Source organism: Euprymna scolopes, chromosome 11 (assembly GCF_053919585.1).
Source record: "Euprymna scolopes isolate OS-2025 chromosome 11, ASM5391958v1, whole genome shotgun sequence".
Taxonomy (NCBI): domain Eukaryota; kingdom Metazoa; phylum Mollusca; class Cephalopoda; order Sepiida; family Sepiolidae; genus Euprymna; species Euprymna scolopes.
Window position 1 is genome coordinate 72,310,164 of NC_136492.1, and position 11,137 is coordinate 72,321,300.

Consider the following 11,137-nt stretch of genomic DNA (forward strand, 5'->3'; position numbering starts at 1 on the left):
TTATTTTTTAATTTTTATACCTTACTTTATTTTTAAAGCCTATAGTAAAAATATTTTGTTTAACAATTTTCATGCCTTGGATAAAATGCTTTCCTAACTTGTATCTTATCTTTTTAAGATTATATTTTAAAACTCTCCTTTTCTCTGTTTCAGTTTGTATTTCTCCTCACACCACAACTCATGTTTGCAACCCGCTCTTTGTATTATTACAGGTCTGAATATTCTCTGTGTCAGTTTGTATTTCTCCTAACACCACAACTCATTTTTGCAACCCCCTCTTTGTAATACAGGTCTGAATAATGACAAAATCTGATTTTTTTAACAAAAAACTTAAAAATAACTTTTTTAGATTAAATTTTTTAAACTTCTTTCGGAATAGAAAATCTTTAAAATTCAATAAGGACATAGTTCATGTGGGTTTCATTAACAAATATTCAGTACATAGCGAGAAAAAATAGAGATGCAAATTTCAAAAGGACTGTATAACTGGTTACGCTCAATAGTAGTCCTCGCCAGCGAAAGTCTTTGTTATTGTTATTCTATTATTATTATGATTTAAAAGATTCGAGTTTCATTTCTCACCGACTCTGATATCAGGTTGGTGCAAAAATAATGTCGTTATATATATATATATATATATATATATATATATATATATAATGAACGTGTCTGTGTGTCTGTGTGCATTTCCCACCGCAATAACTCTGTCAATTGTAAGTCTAGAGACGTGAAATGTGATATACTGGGTATTGAGATTTGGGGAAATCTAGGTAATCCGTTTTCGGACAGAAATTCGGCTGTTAAAGGATCAACGTTCAACGATCGATCCTTTAAGAACTCTACCAAACTCCTCCGATAATTTTGGGTCTAAACACTTGAAATTTTAGATATAGGTTCCTTAGACATGGATCTTACTTTATAACTCAATTTGAGCCCAAAACAATAAATGTTAAGGGGTCATAATAGGGGTCAAATTTTAAAAAAATTAACTTCTGCGGTCTCTACCAAATTACTCAGAAAACATTTGAAATTTTACATAAAGGGTATTCTGAGATAGGGCAAGCTTTTTAATTGGTTTGGGTCGAAAATGTTAAATTACCATTATCTAAATGTGTGTATGTATATTTGCATGTCTGTCTGAAAATTTCGACAGAGGCGACGGATTTGACCAAGAATAGTATCGTCTTGAACATCGACCTTTCAGACAACAATTATCGGAAAATTGGCTAAAAACATTAATATCTTCACCTTACACTAGGCACTTTTCTACAGGGAGGTCGCTTTTTTCGCCGATATTTTCGAAAGTCATCCTCTACTTTCCATTGTCTAGCCTTAATTTCAACGTAAGCTACTTCCGGTTTGGCGGTGGTCGTAACGGTAAAGACGTCATGTTTTTTCCCCCGTTCTTTTCCTCCTTCGCGGTACGGGTTCAAGCCTGCCTTCCTACTACAACTTTTTTTGCTCAACATACATATCCAAACACCCGGACAACGCCAGGCTGAAATACTGGTATATATATATATATATATATATATATATATATATATATATATATATATATATATATATATATATATAAGTGAAAGTGTGTGTGTGTGTTTGTGTGTGTGTGTGTCTGTACATTTCCCTACACAATATCTTTTTTCATCAATTTTAAGTCTACAGATTCGAAATTTGATATACAAGGTACTGAGACTGTGGGAAAATGGGGGGCGGCGGAAAATCCGTTTTCGGCCAGAAATTTGGCTGTTAAGGGGTCAAAGTTCAACGATTTTACCTTTTAGAACTATACAAAACTCCTCCGCCAATTTCGAGTCTAAACACTTGAAATTTTAGATATAAGTTCTTTGGACATGGATCTAACTTAATAACTTGATTTGAGCCCAATCGTAAGCGGCCATAATAGTTTAAAAGATTGACCGCTTTTTTTTTTTTTTTGCTCAACTCCTCCGACTAAAAAAAAAGGAAATTATTTTTGCACCAACCTAATAGTTGGTCATATTTTCCCTCTTATCTCTGTTCAACCCAGCATCTTTGGGGCACTAAATTTTACAAAGCTGCTTAGTAACAATTTCTAATTCTTGTACCAAATAATTTCAGGTTTTATAGCTTCTGTTTCCAGGTGTGTAGCTATAGGAATTCTATCATAATAATAGTAGATTGTGTATGATTTATGTTTGACTGTTCCTTCTGGCATATGTTTTTAGGACTTGCTGCTACTTTCGATATTAAACTTTTACATATGGTCCAGTGAAGATATGTCCACACTCTATTGCTTTGTAGCTGTAATAACCATCATAACCATTCTCAGCTAATCCTTACAACTGGATCACAAGTGGCTCACACTCTTTGAATCACTGTGATAGAACTTGCACTTGTTATTGTTGCTGAGACTATTTAGCTGTCCGTGTGATGAGTATTTCTATTATACTGGAAAATATGTATGTATGAGATGTAATGAACATTTTGCTTTCGTGAACGCATCAATGTAAATCTGCGCATATATGTGTGTAAGTTAATCCGCCTGGTTTAATCGCAGTTTTTGCTTTTATATTACTGTTGAGCATTACGTCATCCAAACAGGTGGTGTGCTGCCATTTGTTGGTGCGATAATAAAAACCGAGAAAAGGAATGCCACTACCAGACTACCACAGGAAGTGTAATACTGAGATCCTGGAGTGGCTTTTTGTTTTCAATACAAAACCAACGCGCGTACTAAACATTATAAAACGTATAACGCACATTTTATGATTGCAACGATACTGGAACTACCTGAGTAGATGAGAAAAATCGAGTAATTTGGCACCCCTAAAAGTGCGTTAGAATTAAATTTAGTTATTGCTACACACACGTCACAGAGGGTCGGGTAGAATGGACAGATTTATCAGAGATACAAAGCGGTGTCCAAACTTTCTACTGAAAATCATTGGTTAAAGGCTGTTGCCAAAAGGCAAGGTGATTTGCAACGGATACCACAAAAATCTGAGGCTACTAGAAAGTTTAAGAAATTTGTTCTCACTCAAATTGCAAGGACCATCACTTGTTGTTGCCAATGAGCAATCACGGGTAATGGCTGTATAAAAACATCTAGCGACTAAATATTTACTTCTTTTTCTACTTTTTTCTTTTTTTTTTGTTGTTGTTCTTCTTCCTTTTCCGTTTCCTCTTCTTCTTCATCCTCTTATTATTATTTTACTTAATAATAATAATAATAATAATAATAATAATAATAATAATAATAATAATAATAATAATACCCGTTTCCCTAACAACATAAAACGATTCTATTCGATGTAATAATAAAAAAAAAAGAAATTATATGTCATTCGAATGACGGAAAGCATTGATCATGTTCGATCAAATGAAATCGATTTCTTTTGTCACCGGATGATCGAATGGTTCGATGGAAAATAATCTTTCACCGGACATAGTCAGCATTATCGGCCGGATCGGGAGGAGGAATGCAAACATCAAACAAAACATAGCTACACTGGAGATCTCGAAAAAAAAACGATTACTTTGCAGGAAAGCAAAAATAGTAATATAAGTGGATCTCATTACTCAGTATATATATATATATATATATATATATATAAGTTAGTAAAATATATATGGCAATTAAGCTACACAGAATATTTCGTGTTTCATCCACACCATGATTCGTCAGGTGTTTGCGAAATATTCTGTGTAGTTTAATTGCCATATATATTTTTCTAACTTACTACCTATCTCTACGTATGTATTCAGCACTATTGAAGTAAATACTTAGTTTACGCATAAAATTATACTTTCGTATATTTATTTATGTGATTAATTAAGTAGTCATATATATATAATTTTCAGAATGTGAGAGATTGTATATAATAAATTCCACAGCCAAACAACGTCGCAGCCCACAAGAGCCATGACAGTCAAAGAACCGGAAGCCCAAGACTCGAGTTTCGCCCTCATTTGGGCTCATCAGTTAGACATATCCGAACTCAGGATTCGAAACCCGAGCATCTTGCATGCAAGACAAGCACTCTACCAACTGAGCAAACGCCCTGCACACAAGAATTTCTATTAACCAACACAGATCAAGCAAACCGCGTCGAAATCCGACTGTGAAATGAACCTACTTCGTCTCAACAATATATATATATATATATATATATATATATATATATATATATATATATATATATATATATATATATATATATATATATATATATCCGTCTGATAGTCAGGGACCCGAACCTTGGATTAACCATTAAGGAGGATGTCCTATCAGCAGGTGCAAAGTACTGGGGCTGCTGTATTGCCATTTGGTGAATGGATTCTGGACCATCCAGTAGTCTCTGGTGGGGCCTCTCGATGCCATACTAGTGGGTAATTGTTACGGCTTTACCTTATCATGTTCTTCAAAAAAAATTCTTCGTTTCTTTTTCTCTCTTAGTTTCCCCTCTCTGTCCTGCTTTAAGCAAGTCTGACGACCTAGTCCACAAATTCCAAAATTCCATCATGACAATAAAAAATACACGATTAAACCCGGTTCTCCAACTTCCAACGTAGATCCCTACTACCATGTCTCCTTCTTCAACATCAGGGGTCTACGTTCTAACCTTCCAGAAGGTGAAACCCAATTACAGTAGATTAAACCAGACCTTTTAATTTTAAGCGAAACTGGCATTGGACAGGCTATTTCCCTAGAAGAGTTCGCAATTAAAGGATACTCTAACTTAACTTCTAAATCTGACCTCCAAGATCGTCATGAGCATGGAATATGTGGCTATATTAAAGATAGCTTTCCATGTGGTAGGGACATCTCCAGGGAAGATCCTACCTTACCTTATATGTGCTTCCGGGTTGCATTAGCTCACGCTACTGCATTTATATTTACTCTCTATCGCCCCCACAACAGCGGAGTTACTATCTTTAAAAGCATATCTGAGAAAATTGACCTCATACTATCTGCTTATCCTTCAGCTAACATTCACGTATGTGGAGACTTCAATGTTCACAACGTGGAATGGTTAACCTACTCAAACAAGACCGATGGTGAGTGGAGGTTGTGTCATGATTACTCCATTGCTTATGACCTCACTCAGATTGTTCACGAACCCATCCGTGTGCCCGACAATGACGGCCAGTATGCGAGTCTACTAGATCTTTTTCTCACAACTTGCTCTGAACTATGTTCAGTTTCTGTTCTCTCTCCTCTTGGATGTTCCGACCACTCTGTTGTATCAATTAAGATAATAATTAAATGTAATACGTCGCCAGATGTACCTCTCCATCGTACAGTATATCGATACACTATGGCTGACTGGGATAGCTTCCGTACATTTATATCGGATCTATCTCTGCGTTCCATGTTTAAAAAGAATGTGTCCTCTATAGTATCAGACCTGACGGAATGGTTAATTATAGGTATAGACCGTTTCATACCCTCGAAAAAGTTTCAGCAAAAACCTAACAGCCAGCCATGGTTCTCTCCAGAATGTGCTGCTGCCATTGCGCACAGAAATAACTTTTCCACTGCTTCCAATGTAATAGATATATGGAAACTAAAGCCGCTTTCAGGACTGCTAGAAACCATTGTAAGAAAGTAATAAAGAATGCAAGAGAGTTGTATACTCGGTCCGTCCAGTCGAAAGTAGCTGAGCAGCGGCTTGGTTCCCACTAGTTTTGTCAAATAGCAAACAGAATCCTGAACAGAAGCGTGTGCTCTATCCAAATTACCATCAATGTACCTGAGGTAATCTCGTCAGCATCAGATGAAGCCAAACTCTTTGCCAAGAACTTTGCAGTTAATTCTACCCTTTCCGACCAAGGCCACCAACCCCCAATATTTCCTCCTGTATCAGAAAACACGCTATGTGATATACATATATCTGTACGTGATGTTGCCAAGCTAATCAAAACCCTTGATCTCAGTAAAGCAACCAGCCCTAACGGTATTCCAATTATAGTACTCAAAAAACTTCAATCAGAACTAGCGCCCATACTTACAAAACTGTTTTAACGTTGTCTTAAGGAGAATAGCTTCCCATCACCCGGGAAAATCTCATCAGTGTGCCTTGTATTTAATAATTCAGGTGATCGCTCATCCCCCTCTCAGTACAGGCCAATGTCTCCTGTGCGTCATGAGTAAGTTGCTGGAATCTGTGTTAAATACAGAAGTAATCAACCATCTCAACAAAAATAACCTTCTTAGTGACACTCAATATGGTTTCCGTTCTGCTAGATCTACAACAGATGTGCTTACAGTTATATCTCATAGGATTAGCAAATCTCTCGACGGAGGCAACTTTTCTAGGGCAATTGCTCTTGACATATCTAAGGCCTTTGATAGGGTATGGCATAAAGGTTTACTCCACAAGATCTCAAGCTATGGTATAGCTGGAAATGTTTTCTCAATTATTAAATCATTTCTTTCTGATAGATTCATAAGAGTAGTAGTTGAGGGGCAAAAATCAGAAGCTCACAGTATTAATGCTAGAGTCCCTCAGGGGTCCATCCTCGGCTCAAGTCTTTTCCTGATCTACATTAATTATCTTCCAAATCACATCCTTACATCATTTGTAGACATTTATGCTGATGACACTACCATTTATGGTAGCACATCTAAGATAGTAAACGACCAAGTTCTTTCCGATTCTCTCTCCTCTGATTTTGAGCACGTGGTACAATGGAGAAAGGACTGGCTGGTTACTTTTAATGCATCTAAAACCAAGCTTCTCTGTTTACATCATGAACATTCTGATCCACATCTGGCATCAATTGAAATGAATGACTTTCGTCTTCAGTAGGCCTCAAGTTTTGACAAGCTTCTGGGCTTGACCTTTACTCCTGATCTTAAATGGAACACGTACATCAAATCTGTTTCCAAGACCACTGGGAAAATGATGGGATCTTTCCATCGATTCACTAGATATCTCACAGCTGATGAAATTTTCTATCTATATAAGAACCAGGTACGTCCAAGGATAGAATACTGTTGCCACATCTGGGCAAGAGCTGCAAGAAGGACTTGCCCAGCCTTGATAGAGTTCAAAATAGACTTCGCAGCCTCGTCGGAGATGTCCTTTTCTCTTCCCTCTGGCCTCTATCTCACAGAAGAGATGTTGCGATTTTGTCTGATGTATGGTTATTTTCATGGAAAGTATTCGACTGAGCTTCAGTCTATGGTTCCCCCTCGACAAAATTTCACAAGAAACACTCGTCTAGCTGTAAACACTATCAATAATCCCCTCCACTCTTTATCTGTGCCTAAACCTAAACGTAGATTCAATGAACAAAGCTTCTTTCTTAGAACTGCACGCCTGTGGAATTGTCTTCCGTTTTCCTGCTTTCCAGCTGACTACAATATGGTTGTCTTCAAGTCTAACGTAAACAAGTTCTTGATGAGCCGTTCCATATAAGTTAACAAATTTACCGAATTTCTCTTACTAATGATTACTATATTGTCCAGTTTCTACTGTACACTCTTTAACCCTTATTCCCGAGTGACCTATTGGCCTTGATAATGTGGTGATGTCTGTGTAAAAAAAAAACTACGAGAAGGAAACTTTGATTTAAAAAACCTGTTGTCTATTGTATGCTCTGTCCTGTGGCAGTCATCTATAACGAAAAAGATTAGCAGTAATACTAAAAACTGTGGTTGGTTTTACACAAAGTCTTCACAGCTATAAACAAATCATCTGCATCGAATTTCGAGCAACTTAGTTGTGACGAATGCTTATACGTCGACATCGAAGGGAGAATCCAACATATATATATATATATATATATATATATATATATATATATATATATACTAGCAGATTGACCAGCGTTGCCCGAAATGTGCGTTTAAATATGATATTTTAATTACTGCAGATTAAGTAATTATTATAAAGACAATTCTCTATCGCGTATTGTATTGAACTTAATCTTTATCCATCTATACTGCTATAAATTCATTTTTCTTTTGTGTGTATTGATATTCATATTAAAACCCCTCTTTTCTATTTATTTAAAAAGAAAATACAATTTTCTTATATATGGTTTATGGAATTGAATTCATCTGCAAACAATCTAGCTCATATGCATATTCTTTTAAACATTAATTTTACTTAATTTCCTACAAGTGTTTTTGTTTGGTTTTCTCATGGGATGATCATCTTTAATTAACTACTACGTGTAATTATATTCATGCAGATATTCTACATGATTTATACTTGCATAATATTTGCGTAAAAGTTTTACAGGACACATAATATTGTTTCCATATATATTTATTTATACGTATATATTTTTGTTTAATCTATCTATCTATCTGTAAAAGTGTCTGTCTGTGTGTGTGTCTGTGTGTCTGTGTGTGTACATTTCTCTACGAAATAATTCTGCCATTTTTTAGTCTCAGACTCTAAATTTTATATACAGGGATTTGGAAAAATCTTTGTGATCGGTTTTCGGCCAGAAATTTGGCTGTTAAGGAGTCAAAGTTCAACGATTTGACCTTTGAGAACTCTACCAAACTCCTCCGACAATTTTGGGTCTAAACAATTGAAATTTTCGATATAGGTTTCGTGGACATGGATCTAACTTAATAATTTTATTTGAGCCCAAAACAATAAATGTTAAGGGGTCATAATAGGGGTCAAAGTTTTAAAAAAATTGACCGTCATAATAGGGGTCAAAGTTTTAAAAAAATTGACCGTTGAGGATTGAATGGGGTTTTTTATGCTTTATTGTTTTTACTTGAAAAAAATGTTGATTTCTATGGTTGTTGTTTTGTTGTTGTGGAATAAATCAAATCTATAAGTTAAGACATACGACCAACTGAGCTTGAATTTATATCTATGGGTAAAAGTAAAATCCTTAAAAAGTATAACGATTGAATAAATATACTGGCATGTTTAAATAAAATGAAATTATTCGAAATTCGTCTTATTCGAACATGTTTTAGTAAAAAATAGTATATTTTATTAGGAATACTTTTTAATAAATTGGGAAAATTTCCCTGTAAAAACAATACTTCCCCAGCCCAGGTCTTTCGGGGCCTGGGCAAGAAGTGTCAAGCAAAGACCATATGTGGGGACAACCTCACATATAAGACCTTGGTCAATGTAGGGGCAATCCTTCATACCAATTGTCACTATCCAGATCCCCTACTCCCCGGGGAGTTGGTCCTCATTTCCCCTTCAATCCTCACATTAAAAATCGGCCTTGTGCCTAATTTGCTCGGTGGCGGGAGCAAATAAATACCCTTACCTGATCCGATGCCCTACGGTACCTGGGCAACAAAGTTCAAGCAAAGACCATATGTGGAGGCAACCCCACATATAAGTCATTGGTCAATGTAGGGGAAACCCTTCATACCAATTGTACTATCCAGCTCCCCTACTCCCCGGGGAGCTGGTCCACATTTCCCCTTCACTCTCCACATTAAAAAACGGCCTTGTGCCTAATTTTCTCAGTGGGGAAGCAAATAAATGCTCATACTTACCTGGCACAGGTACTCGGCCTTTTGGCCGAGATCAAAGTTTAGTATCTTTTCCCAGATGCTGCACTTTGAGACCATTGCCCTTGTGGCAATTGGTTGTTGGTACATATAGGGGCAACCCTATAAATATACCATCCCTCCCCCTTCCCCTCACCTCCCCCTCTTCCTTCACCCCACATAAAACCGACCTTGTGTCATATTTTGCTTACGTGGGGAAGCAAATAAATACCTACTTACCTGATTTCGAAGTAAACGGTGATCATCTTGGCCGTTCTCCCAAAGTGAGACCCTTCCATTGCACTACGGTTAGATTGAACTTTGCGATCATTCCAAATGTGAATGACTCGGAAACACTATTTCTAAGTGTGGGGTCTGCGTTCACGCTCACCCTGATAATAAACAAAGATTAGACATTTAGTTTTAAAAAATTAACATCTACTGAATCCGATATCTGCCAATACTAAGTCTGAGATTTGGATGTTTTTTAAATGATGAGTTCCCTTGTCTTTCGGAAGATTTATTTATAGTCTATTCATTTTTTTTGCATCCCTCTTTTAGTTGTGTTGTGTTTTGTTAAAATGCTTCAAACAAACTTTTAAACATGCAAATGGGATAAATATTATTGCTGGAAAACGTCTTCACAAAAATGCTTGGTCATTCTAATTTTTGGGAATGATTTGTTTGTATTAATTTCTATGAAATCTTCCACTCAGTACAAAGGGAAGCAATTCCAAAAGTTTACATTTTGTAAAAACGTCGTTTCCAACCCAAAATAAAAGAAACGTCACACACTTTCTAATAATGGCCGTTCAAAACTATTTATCAATATTAATGATCATTTTAATTTATTGCAAGAGTTTAATTTTGTAAAAAAAACGTATTTTAAAGTCATAAATATTCATATAATAAGCACTTTAACTCATTTCAGAAAAAATGCAAATTATATTCTTTGTAATTTATTTCGAAGTTCTTATTATTCTATAAGACCTACAAATATTTTGATTCAATACATGTTTAGATAACTAATGCATTACTTTATCTTAGTATGTTTTTTTCTTTAGCTAAAAGTTGTGTTTTTTTATTTTCAGAGAAACTTCTCAAATTGTCCCCCCTTGTTCAGAGTAGAAATTTTCCAAAATAAATACAAGGCAAAATGTCATTATTAACTAACATTCAAAAAGATAAATATTTACAGAATTAAAATAGTTTAATTTTGAATTATTGATTGCAGACTATCACATTTTTTTTTCATATTAACATGCCTTCGAAGATTATGCGGAAATAATTTACTAATTCATAAGGCGTAAAAAATATAATTATTTATGAAAATAAAAAAAAATGATCAAGGACACAATAAATAAATATTTTTTTAAAAAAAATTATTGATCACGGAATAAAAACACATTTTCGAAGGTGATTTATATAGTGACAATCTATTTATATAGTGACTATATATTTGTGTTCAACATAATTTTCAATAGGATGTCTTATTGTAATGCATTTGAGGGAAAATACAAAATGGATATATATTTCTAGTCATATAAAAGTTTTATTTTTTCTAAATAAATATATTTTTCTTTATTTTATTTCATTTTGCCTTTCTGTTTCTTTGGTAAATGAACGACCGTAACGTTCGCATATCAAACAACCGTGAAATCACAACTT

General features: G+C 35.2%; 1 non-coding gene across 1 annotated transcript; it reads left to right on the forward strand.

Annotated features, from left to right (window-relative positions):
- Positions 1-9,701: 9,701 nt before the first annotated feature.
- On the forward strand, positions 9,702-9,865 carry LOC145288332 (U1 spliceosomal RNA). Its single transcript, XR_013869281.1, has one exon. It is a non-coding gene; the product is annotated as a U1 spliceosomal RNA (small nuclear RNA).
- Positions 9,866-11,137: the final 1,272 nt, after the last annotated feature.